The sequence below is a fragment of the Macaca mulatta genome, chromosome 9 (assembly GCF_049350105.2).
Source record: "Macaca mulatta isolate MMU2019108-1 chromosome 9, T2T-MMU8v2.0, whole genome shotgun sequence".
Taxonomy (NCBI): Eukaryota; Metazoa; Chordata; class Mammalia; order Primates; family Cercopithecidae; genus Macaca; species Macaca mulatta.
In genome coordinates this window covers 36,694,334-36,707,400 of record NC_133414.1, presented here as the reverse complement: position 1 = coordinate 36,707,400, position 13,067 = coordinate 36,694,334, and the positions used below count along the sequence as shown (strand labels likewise).

The 13,067-nt window shown below is 40.0% G+C and overlaps 1 protein-coding gene across 10 annotated transcripts in view; it reads left to right on the top strand.

Moving 5' to 3' along the window:
- Positions 1 to 13,067, top strand: part of LOC107000097 (uncharacterized) — a 118,167-nt gene that overhangs the window by 41,085 nt on the left and 64,015 nt on the right. The gene's annotated exons all lie outside the window — the stretch shown is intronic.

The window sequence follows — 13,067 nt, the reverse complement described above, 5'->3', positions numbered from 1 at the left end:
TCAATTTCCTTCAGTTCAGCTCTGATTTGGGTTATTTCTGGTCTTCTGCTAGATTTGGGTTTGGCTTGCTGTTGCTTGTCCAGTTCCTCTAGTTGTGATATTAGGTTGTTAATTTGAGATCTAACTTTTTGATGTGGACGTTTAGTGCTATTAAGATAAACTTCCCTCAACACTGCCTTAGCTATGTCCCTGGAGAGTCTGGTATGCTGTATCTTTGTTCTCATTAGTTTCAAATAATTTCTCGATGTCTGCCTTAATTTCATTATTTACCCAAAAGTCATTCAGGAGCAGAACAATCAAATATCTATCAACAGAGGAATGGATAAACAAAATGTAGTTTGTATATATAGTGGAATATTATTCAGCTTTAAAAAGAAATGGAGTTTTGACATGTGATATGATATGGATGAACTTTGAAAAGATTAAACTAAGTGAAATAAGCCAGACACAAAAGGACAAATATTGTATGAGTACAATATTTGTACTTTGAAAAGATTAAGAGAACTTTGAAAAGATTAAGCTAAGTGAAATAAGCCAGACACAAAAGGACAAGTATTGTATGAATATTCATAGAGACATAAAGTAGAATAGAGGTTATCAGGGGCTGGGAGTAGGGTAAAATGGTGATTTGTTGATTAATGGGTATAGAGTTTCTGTTTGTGGTGATGAGGCCAGGGGCGGTGGCTGAAGCCTGTAATCCCAGCACTTTGGAAGGCAGAGGCGGGCAGATCACCCGAGGTCCGGAGTTTGAGACCAGCCTGACCAACATGGAGAAACCCTGTCTCTACTAAAAAGTACAAAATTAGCCAGGCGTGGTGGCACATGCCTATAATCCCAGCTACTCAGGAGGCTGAGGCAGGAGAATCGCTTGAACCCGGAAGACAGAGGTTGCGGTGAGCCAAGATCATACCATTGCACTCCAGCTTGGGCAACAAGAGCGAAACTCCATCTCAAAAAAAAAAAAAAAAAAAAAAAAAGAGTATTATAAGGGATAACTTGTTTACAAATATCTGTATGCCAACAAATTAGATAACTTTTATGTATTTATTTATTTTGGAGACAGGGTCTCACTCTGTTGTCCAGGCTGGAGTGCAGTGGTGCAGTCTCGGCTCACTGCAGCCTCTGCCTTCAAGGTTCAAGCAATCCATCTGCCTCAGCCTCCTAAGAAAACTGGGACTACAGGTGTGAGCCATCACACCTGGCTAAAAGTTAAATAACTTAGATGAGATAGACAGATGCCTAAAAAGCCACTGCTACTGAAACTGGCTCAAGAAGAAAGGGACAATTTAAATAAATCTATAACAAAGAGATTGAATTAATTACCACGATGAAAATTCCAGGCCCAGGTAACCTCACTTGTGAATTCTACCAAACACTTAAATAGTAATTAATACCAATTCTTCACCAACTCTTCCAAAAAATAAAAGGGCATAAAACACTTTCCAAATTATTCTATTATGCCAGTATTACCCTCATACTAAATCCCAACAATATCACTAGAAAGCATCTGTCGAGTATAGATGTAAACATCCTGAACAAAATACTAGAGAAGTGAAACCAGCAACATATAAAAAGATTTATGCCTCATGACCAAGTGGGATTTATCCCAGATATGCAAAGGTGGTTTAACATCTGAATATCAGTTAATGTAATACATGATACCAATAGAATAAGGACAAAAAACCACAAGATTACCTCAATAGCTGTAGAAAAAAAGCATTTGATGAAATGTAACAATCTTTCATAATAAAAACATTCAATAAACTAGGAACAGAAGGGAACTTTCTCAACCTGATAAATGACATTTATGAAAAACTCACTGTTAGCATTACACTTAATGGTAAAAGACTAAATATTTTCACTCTCAGATCAGGAATAAGACAAAGATATCTGCTCTCATCACTTCTATTCAGTATTATACTAGATGTTCTAGCCAGGATAATTATAAGAAGTAAAAACATCCAGATTGGGAAGGAAGAAGTAAAATTATTTCTATTAGCAAATGCAATCTTCTTGTATCTAGAAAAATCCTAAGGAGCTTAATAAAAGAAGAAAAAAAAAAAAGCCTTAAAACTGAGGTATGAGTTCTGAAAAGTTTCAGGATAAAAGATCAACATACAAATATCAATTGTGCCAGATGCAGTGGCTCATGCCTGTAATCCAAACACTTTGGGAGGCTGAGGCGGGCAGATCATTTGAGGTCAGGAGTTCAAGACCAGCCTGACCAACATGGTGAAAGCCTGTCTCTACTAAAATACAAAAAGTAGCTGAATGTGGTGGTGTGTGCCTGTAATCTCAGCTACTCGGGAGGCTAAGGCAGGAGAATTGCTTGAACCCAGGAGGTTGCAGTGAGCTGAGATCGCACCATCACACTCCAGCCTGGGGGACAAGAGCAAGACTTCGTATCCAAAAAAAAAAAAAAACAAAAAACACTCTTAGAGGATAATATTAGGCAGTGGTTTCTTAGATATGACACTGAAAGCATAGGCAATGAAAGAAAAAAAGATAAACTGGACACCATAAAAATTCAAAACTATTGGCGGGGCATGGTGGCTCACACCTGTAATCCCAACACTTTGGGAGGCCAAGGAGGATGGATCACCTGAGGTCAGGAGTTTGAGACCAGCCTGGCCAACATGGTGAAACCCCGTCTCTACTAATAATACAAAAGTTAGCCAGGCACGGTGGTGAACACCTGTAATACCAGCTACTCGGGAGGCTGAAGCAGGAGAATTGCTTGAACGCAGGAGGCAGAGGTTGCAGTGAGCCAAGATCATGCCACTGCACTCCAGCCTGGGCGACAAGAGTGAAACTCCATCTTCAAAACATAAAAATTAAAAAAATGAAAAATGAAAAACTATTGTTCTCCAAAAGATACCATCAAAAAAATTTAAAAACAACCCACAAAATGGGGAGAAAAATCATTTCTTGGATGAGGGGCTTGTATATAGAATATATAAAGAACTCTTATAACTCAATAATAAAAAGACAAATCATGGAAGTAAAAATGGGCAAACATTTTGAATTTCTCCAAAAAAGATGCGTAAATGGCCAATAAACCATGAAAAGATGCAACACCATTAGCTATCAGGGAGATGGAAACCAAATCCACGATGAGATGGCACTTCACACCCACTAGAATTGCTGCAATCCAAAAGATAAGATGGCAAATATGTGAAGAAATTGGAACCCCACTATGCTACTGGTGGGAATGTAACATGTTGCAACCTCTTTGGAAAGCAGTTTGGTAATTTCTCAAAAGGTTAAATATAGGGTTATATGGCCCAGCAATTATATTCCTAGATATATGCCCAAGAGAAATAAAACCTTAGTCCACACAAAAAGTCATACACAAGCCAGGTGCTGTGGCTAACGCCTATAATCCCACCACTTTGGGAGGCCAAGGCAGGTGGATCACGAGGTCAGGAGTTCAAGACCAGCCTGGCCAACATGATGAAACCCCATGTCTACTAAAAATATAGAAATTAGCTGGGCATGATACTCAGGAGGTTGAGGCAGGAGAATTGCTTGAACCGGGACCCGGGAGGCAGAGGTAGCAGTGAGTGAGATCATGCCACTGCACTCCAGCCTGGGTTACAGAACCAGACTCTGTCTCAAAAAAAAAAAAAAAAAAAAAGTCGTACACAAATACTGTAGCAGCATTACTCATAAGAGCAAAAATGTGGACACAACACAAACAACTGACAGAGGATTAAGTGAATAAAATGTGTTCTATTGATACAATGGAATATTTTTTGACAATAAAAAGAAATAATGTACAGTAATGCTACAAGATGGATGTACTTTAAAAACATTATGCTAAGTGAAAGAAGCTAGCTTTAAAAGACCTCATATTAGGCCAGGCACGACTCAGCGCCTATAATCCCAGCACAATGAGAGGCCAAGGCGGGTGGATCACCTGGGGTCAGGAGTTTGAGACCAGCCTGTCCAACATGGTGAAACCCCATCTCTACTAAAAATACAAAAAATTAGCTGGGCGTGGTGGCGGGTGCTTGTCATCCCAGCTACTCAGGAGGCTGAGGCAGGAGAATCGCTTGAACCAGGAGACAGAGGTTGCAGTGAGCCGAGATTGCCCCATTGCACTCCAGCCTGGACGATATGAGCAAAACTCCATCTAAAAAAAAAAAAAAAAAAAAAAACCTCATATTACATGATTCCATTTAAAGGAAATGTGTAGAATTATCAAATCTATAGAGATAGAAAGTAGATTATTATGTGCCCAGGGCTGGAAAGGTTAGGGGTAAATGGGAGTGACTGGTAATGAGTAGGGAGTTTTCTTTTCAAGTGTTGGATTTGTTTTTTTGTTTTTGTTTTTGTTTTTGTTTTATGTTTTGGTTTCTTTTGTTGTTGTTGTTGTCGTTGTTGTTTCGTATAGACAGGGTCTCGCTATGTTGCCCATGCTAGTCTCGAACTCCTGACCTCAAGCAATCCTCCCACCTTGGCCTTGGAAAGTACTGGGATTACAGATGTGAGCCACTGCACCTGGCTAAAGTGTGTTAATGTTGTAAAATTGTATGTGATGATGGTGGGACAACTCTGAAAACATACTAAAAACTATTGAATTGTATACTTCAAATGAGTGAATTGTATAGTATGTAATTTTATCTCAATTGTCTTTTTGAAAAAATTATAAAAACCAATAAAAAATCAACAAAATTTAGCACATTAGCAGGTAAAATAGAAAAATACATAGTTCTCTCAATAGATGCAAAAAAAACAAAACTTAACACCCTTTTATGATTTTTTTTTTTTTTTTTTAAGACAGAGTCTCGCTCTGTCGCTCAGGCTAGAGTGCAGTGCCACAATCTCGGCTTACTGCAACCTCTGCCTCCTGGGCTCAAGTGAGTCCATGCCTCAACCTCCCAAGTAGCTGGGATTACAGGCACACACCACCATGCCCAGCTAATTTTTTTTTTTTTTGAGATGGAGTCTTGCTGTGTTGCCCAGGCTAGAGTGCAGTGGCACAATCTCGGCTCACTGCAACCTCTGCCTCCTGGGCTCAAGTGAGTCCATGCCTCAAAACCTGCCAAGTATCTGGGATTACAGGCGCACACCACCATGCCCAGCTAATTTTTTTTTTTTTGAGATGGAGTCTTGCTGTGTTGCCCAGGCTGGAGTGCAGTGGTGCAATCTCTGCTCACTGCAACCTCCGCCTCCCGGGTTCAAGAGATTCTCCTGCCTCAGCCTCCCGAGTAGCTGGGATTACAAGTGCATGCCACCATACCAGGCTAATTTTTTGTATTTTTAGTAGAGAGCAGGGTTTCACCTTGTTAGCCAAGATGGTCTTGATCTCCTGACCTCGTAGTCCGCCTGCCTCGGCCTCCCAAAGTGCTGGGATTACAGGCATGAGCCACCATACCCAGCTGATTTTTTAAAAGCAACATTCATAGTCAACAAATAATTGAAGGAACTTTTTGTTGTTGTTGTTGTTTTGAAACAGAGTCTCACTCTGCCACCCAGACTGGAGTGCAGTGGGGCGATTTCAGCTCACTGCAAAACAACCTCCACCTCCCGGGTTCAAGCAATTCTCCTGCCTCAGAGCCCCAAGTAGCTGGAACTACAGGCACCTGCCACCACACCCGGCTAATGTTTGTATTTTTAGTAGAGTCTGGATCTCACCATGTTGGCCAGGCTGGTCTCAAACTCATGACCTCAGGTGATCTGCCTGCCTCAGCCTCCCCAAGTGCAGGAATTACAGGTCTCAGCCACCGCTCCCAGCCAATTTTTTAAAAGCAACATTCATAGTCAACAAATAATTGAAGGGAACTTTTGGGACCTGATAAAAGGTATCTACCAAAAACAAATTTAAATAAAACATACTTAATGGTAAAGCACCAAATGTTTTTACTCTAAGATTGGGAACAAAGCAAGAATGTTCACCTTCCCACTTTTCTTCCTTTTTCTGGAGGGCCTAGATGATGCAATAAAGTAAGAAGAAAAAGAAAGGCTTACTGGTTGGAAAGAAATAACTAAAACAGTCTTTATTTATAGGTCATGACTACATGTGTGGAAAATCCTAAAAAATGTACTTTGTTAATCGATGAGTAATATTAACAGGATCATATGATAGTCGATATACAAAAACCAACTATATTTTTTATACTAGCAGCAAATAATTAGAAAGTAAATATTAATATCATTTATAATGATATGCAAAATAAACTTTTTAACAAATTTAAATGTATGTGCAAGATCTTTACGCTAAAACTCTAAAATATTGAAATTTTTAAAAACCTCACTAAATGGAGAGATATCTATGTTCATGAACTAGAAGACATAATATCAACATAAAGATTCAGTACAATCACTATTACAGTCTCAGAAGGATTTTTGAAATGGAAAATCTGATTCTAAAATGTATATGTAATACCAAAGGATCTAAAATGACCAAAATAATTCTGAAGAATGAACTTGGAGGTTTTACACTGCCTGATTTTAAGACTTACTATAAAGCTACAGTAGTCAAGGCAGTGAGGAAAAACTCAAAATATGTTCATACATTGATGGATATTGATTTGGCCAATTGATTTCCAATAGAGATTAAAGGTAAAACTGAATGGAGAGAAGATATTCCTTCTAACAAATGATTGTGGCACAACTGGGCATCCTTATGGGGAAAAAAAATGAACCTTGACCCTTAATGTCACTACACACACAAAACTGAATTCAAAATGGACTGTATACCTTAAATGTAAGAGCTGAAAGTAGAAAATACTAGGAGAAAATCTTTACAACCTTAGGATAGGCAAACATGTCTTAGGGCACAAAAGCACAAACCATTAAAAATGATAATAAATTGACTTCACTGGAACTTATAACTTCTCCCCATCTAAAGATAGCAAGCCACAGACTGTAGAAAAAAAATACGTATATACATATATATGACAAATTATTCATTTCTAGAATAGACAGAAAAAATTTGATAACTCAATAATAAGACAAATAACCCAATCACCCAATAATGCAAATAAACACAACCCAATAAGACACATTGACCATTACAGAAAAGATTTGAAGATTTGAAGAAGCATTTCTTCAATTATCTTCAAATAAAATATGTAGAATATATATGTATTAATAAGCACATGAAAGGATGTTCAATGTCTTTAGTCATCAGGGAAATGGAAATTAAAATCATAATAGGATTAACTACTCACTCAGTAAAATAGCTAAAATTTTAAGCCTGCCCATACCAGTAATCAGTTACTATGTGGAGCAAGTGGAACCCTTATACATTACTAGTGGTATGTAAATGATACACCCATTTTGGAAAACAGTTTTGCATTCTCTTATAAAGTTAAACACATGTTTACCATATGGCCTAGGAATCCCTCTCCTAGGTATTTACCCAAGAAAAGTGAAAATACATATCCATTTAAATACTTTTTTTTTCCACTTTGGGAGGCCGAGGTGGCTGGATCACTTGAGGTTAGGAATTCGAGACCAGCCTGGCCAACATGCTGAAACCCCATCGCTACTTAAAAAACAAAAATTAGCTGGATCTTTTACATGACTGTCTATATCAGTTTTATTCACAATATTCAAAGCCTGAAGACAAACCAACAGTTCATCAACAAGTGAACAGACAATCAAATTATGGTATATTCATATTAAATACAATGAAATAGGAATCAGCAATAAAAAGAAATGAACTACTGATAGACCCAACAATGGGGGTAAATCCCAAAAATATTATGCTGAGTGAAAGAAGCTAGACACAAAAAAAGTACACTATATGATTCCAATTGCATGAAATTCTAGAACAGGCAAAATTAATACGTAAGAAAACAGATCAGGCCGGGCGCGGTGGCTCACGCCTGTAATCCCAGCACTTTGGGAGGCCGAGGCGGGCGGATCACAAGGTCAGAGATCGAGACCACGGTGAAACCCCGTCTCTACTGAAAATACAAAAAAAAAAAAAAAATAGCCGGGCGCGGTGGCGGGCGCCTGTAGTCCCAGCTGCTCGGGAGGCTGAGGCAGGAGAATGGCGTGAGCCCGGGAGGTGGAGCTTGCAGTGAGCCGAGATCACGCCACTGCACTCCAGCCTGGGCGGCAGAGCGAGACTCCGTCTCAAAAAAAAAAAAAAAAAAAAAAAAAAAAAAAAAAAAGAAAACAGATCAGTATTTGCTTGGGTTCAGGAATGGTGGAAGGATTGATTGAAAGAGTACATGAACTTTTAGGGGTGATAGAAATGTTCTGTCTTGATGCAGATGTGTTTATTTGTCAAAATTTATTTTACTGTGTGCTTAAAATGGGGCTATATATTATTAGTAAATTAAACTGTTTGTTCTAAAAAGTAAATGTGTGTGTATAACATTTAAGGAACCCTAAAATAATTTTAATTATTTAAATAGGGAACACGATATCTCAAAATAATTTTAGGCTTTCTCTCCTTTTGAAGAAACATTAATGCCTCTATTTGGACAAACTATAGTAGAACACATTTTTATAGTAACAAGTGCTCTAGTCGTTTAAAGAGATTCTAACCTTTGAGTTTGAGTCTCAGCTAGGAATAAATCCTTTTAAGTTCTACATAAAAAATACTCTCTTGAATTCCGTAGAAAGAAAACACTGCCTGCTTACAGAATTTTTCACTGCCAAAAAGATTGTGGCTAAGAGGTAGCTCTTTTTGATGGAGAAAGGACACCTTCAAAAATCTCTCTACTTTCTATGGCTCGCACCTGTAATCCCAGCACTTTGGAAGGCCGAGGCAGGTGGATCACTTAAGGCCAGGAGTTCGAGACCAGCCTGGTCAACATGACAAAACCCTGTCTCTACTAAAAATACAAAAATTAGCCAGGTGTGGTGGTGCTCACCTGTAATTCCAGCGACTTAGAAGGCTGAGATGAGAAGATCTCTTGTACCCGCAAGGCAGAGGTTATAGTGAGCTGAGATCACGCCACTGCCCTCCAGCCTGGGCAACAGAGTGAGACCCTCCATCTCAAAAAAAAAAAGGCCAGGTACGGTGGCCCAAGCCTGTAATCCCAGCACTTTCAGAGGCTGAGGCAGGGTGATGTCCTGAGGTCAGGAGTTCGAAACCATGGCCAACATGGCGAAACCTCATCTCTACTAAAAATACAAAAATTAGCTGGGCGTGGTGGAGGGTGCCTGTAATCTGAGCTACTCGGAAGGCTGAGGCAGGGGAATCACTTGAACCTGGGAGCTGGAGGTTGCAGTGAGCCGAGATCACACCGTTGCACTCCAGCCTGGGCGACAGAGCGACACTCCGTCTCAAAAAAAAAAAAAAAAAAAAAAAAAGGGGGTAAGGTAAAATATTAATTCTTAGTAAACTGAAAAATTAAGTATGTATATCATAATATTTACCACTAAATAAATAAAAAGACAAAAAGCTGTATGGAGAGACATCGTCAAAAAGAAATCATAAATTAAATTGGAATAGTAGAAAATATTCACATAATCCCAAAGAAGTCACAAAAGAGGAGACAAACATAAACCAGAGAGAACAAACAGAAAACAAGTAATAAAATGTTAAACCTAAATCCAGGCTGGGCACGGTGGTTCACGCTTATAATTCCAGCACTTTGGGAGACCAAGGTGGACAGATCACCTGAGATTGGGAGTTCAAGACCAGCCTGACCAACATGGAGAAACCCCATCTCTACTAAAAATACAAAATTAGCCATGCGTGGTGCCACATGCCTGTAATCCCAGCTACTCAAGAGACTGAGGCAGGAGAATTTCTTGAACCCGGGAGGCAGAGGTTGCGGTGAGCCGAGATCGTACCATTGTACTCCAGCCTGGGCAACAAAAGCAAAACTCCATCTTAAAAAAAAAAAAAAAATCCAACCACATCCATAATTTTTAAAAATGCAAATGGTTTAAACGCAGCAATTTGAAATCAGAGATTACTGGGCGTGGTGGCTCATGCCCCTAATCCCACCAGCTTAGGGGCACTGCTTGAGCCCAGGAGTTCAATACCAGCCTGAGTAACATGAGACCCTGTCTCTACAAATAATAACAATAATAATAATGATGATAAAGAAAGAAAATTAGCCAGTTGTGGTGGCTCACATCTGAGTAGTCCCACCTACGCAGGAGTGTGAGGTGGGAAGATCACCTGAGTACAGGAGGTCAAGGCTGCAGTGAGCTGTGATCGCACCACCATACTCCAGTCTGGATGACAGAGCAAGACCCTGTCTCAACATATACAAATAAATAGAGATTATCAAAATGGATGTTAAATGACAGCATATATACATGCTGTCTATGAGAAACTCAGTTCAAACATAATGATATAGGCAGCTTTAAAATAAAAGGATATGTGGCTCATGCCTGTAATCTCAGCACTTTGGGAGGCCAAGGTGGGCGGATCACTTGAGGTCAGGAGTTTCAAGACCAGCCTGGCTAACATGGTGAAACCCCATCTCTACAAAAAATACAAAAAATTACCCAGGCATGGTGCTGGGTAATTACAGGTGGTGCACACCTGTAATCCCCCCAGCTACTCGGAAGGCTGAGGCAGGAGAATCGCTTGAACCTGGGAGGCGGAGGTTGCTGTGAGCTGAGATGGTGCCACTGCACTCCAGCCTGGGCGACAGAGCGAGACTCTGTCTGGAAAACAATAAATAAATAAAACAAACTGTAACAAACTTAGAAGAGTTGAAATCATACAAAGTATGGCCTCTAACATAATGAAACTAACCTGGAACTGAGTAAGAGAAAGAAAAATCCCCCAAATGCTTAGAAATTAAACAACACACTTCTAAATTGTTCATGGATCAAAGAGGAAGTTCCAAGGGAAATTACAAGTTATTTCAAATTGAGTGAAAATGAAAATAGAACATATCAAAATTTGTGGGATGTACTTGAAATAGTGATTGGAGGGCAATTTATGCCATCAGATGCTTATATTAGAAAAAGAAAAAGGTCTTAAATCAATAGCCTGAGTGAGCTTCCACTCCAAGAAACTAGAAAAAGAAACTAGCAAACTAAACCTAACCAAGCGGAAGGAAGGAAACAAGGATCAGAGAAGAAATCAACAAAATTGAAAATAAACAAAACAAGAATAGCGAAAATAAACGCTGGTCCTTTGAAACAGCAATAAAATTAATAAACTTCTGGAAAGACTGACAAAAAAGATAAAACACAAATTACCCATATTAGGGATAAGGGAAGGATATCACTCCAGATCCCAGACATTAAAGGGTATTATAAGGGAATACTATGAATAACTATATCCACATAACTTCAGGCATGGCAGGAGGAAGTGATTACACAAAGGGGCATGAGGACACTTTGGGACTGAGGGATATGTTCATTTTCATGATTATGGTGATGGTTTTACAGATGTATACCTACATCTGCAAACCTGGGCATCATAACACAGGCAATGAGAATAACTGGAAAAAAAAGTTCAAGGGCTGAGTCCTGGGTACTCCTTCATGTAAAGGGCAGGAAGACAAGGAAGATCCATTTGTCAAACTATACACTTGAAATACGTACAGTTTATGATCTGTAAAGCATACCTCAAGCTATTTTTTATTTTTGTTTTTATTTTATTTTATTTGAGACAGTCTCATTCTGTCGTCTAGGCTGGATGCATTGACCCGATCTCGGCTCCCTGCAGCTCCCATCTCCCGAGTTCAAGCGATTCTCCTACCTTAGCCTCCCAAGTAGCTGGGACTACAGGTACGTGCCACCACACCTGGCTAATTTTTGTAGTTTTAGTAAAGACAGGGTTTCACCCTGTTGGCCAGGCTGGTCTCGAACTCCTGACCTCCAGTGATCCGCCCTCCTCAGCCTCCCAATGTGCTAGAAATACAGGCCTGAGTCACCTCGCCAGGCCCAATTAAGCTATTTTTTAGAAAAACCGTTATGAAGCAGTAAACTATTCCTTGGAGGTGGTTAGGGCATCCGTTACCTACCATCAAAACTGTCCTTACTGGCTAGGCACAGTGGCTCACGCACTTAGGGAGGCCAAGGCGAGTGGATCACAAGGTCAGGAGATCGAGACCATCCTGGCTAACACAGTGAAACCCCATCTCTACTAAAAATACCAAAAATTAGCCGAGCTTGGTGGCACGCGCCTGTGGTCCCAGCTGCTTGGGTGGCTAGGGCAGGAGAATCGCTCGAACCCAGGAGATGGGGGCTGCAGTGAGCCAAGGTCACACCACTGCACTCCAGCCTGGGCAACAAAGAGAGACTCAGTCTCAAAAAAAAAAAAAACAAAACTGTCCTTACCCCTGCACAATAAGCTTTTATTATTCTTCCGCTATTGTCTTTCTGAAGTCAGTGTGTCTCTAATATTTCTACTGTGTGCAATGAAATATTGATATTTTTATCCACATATCTCATCCTCTATACACTGAATTATAAAACCAGAAGATTTTAGTGTCTTCTACTGCTCGATTCACTTAAGTAGAGGATAGTTTTTATCATCTAGTGTCGTCAATGATAGTACACTAAATTATTCAGAATTATGTTCACCAGCAGAGTTCCTAAAAACACATGAATCAAAAGCTAGTTTGGGCCTCAGGGAGAATCCACTGCCTTCATTAATGCTACAGACTCAAGAACTGTACCCTCAATGATCCCAGTGGGATGGTGAAACCCAGGTGAAGTTCACTCAAATGTGCAGCACATCTCAGTGATCAAAGGAAGACAGCCATGGAACACGTTATAGCATGTAATTACAAGCTGGAACTCTCTCGGGTGCACTAAGCTTGGGCACCGTAAGATGTATCTCTTTGCTGTCATTTGTTGTTAAGCAGCAATATGCAATTTATGTGTCCTAACAGCCTGGCAATAGACTCTTCTTCATTGGGAGTACAGAACAACATGCACCGACCAACTCCACTACAGCCCCATTTTCTTATCTTTTTTTTTGAGACAGTCTCACACTGTTGCCCAGGCTGGAGTGCAGTGGCACAATCTTGGCTCACTGAAACCTCTGCCTCCCAGGTTCAAGTGATTCTCCTGCCTCAGCCTCCCAAGTAGCTGGGATTACAGGTGCCCGCCACCACACCCAGTTAATTTTTTGTATTTTTAGTAGAGACAGGGTTTCACCATGTTGGCCAGGCTGGTCT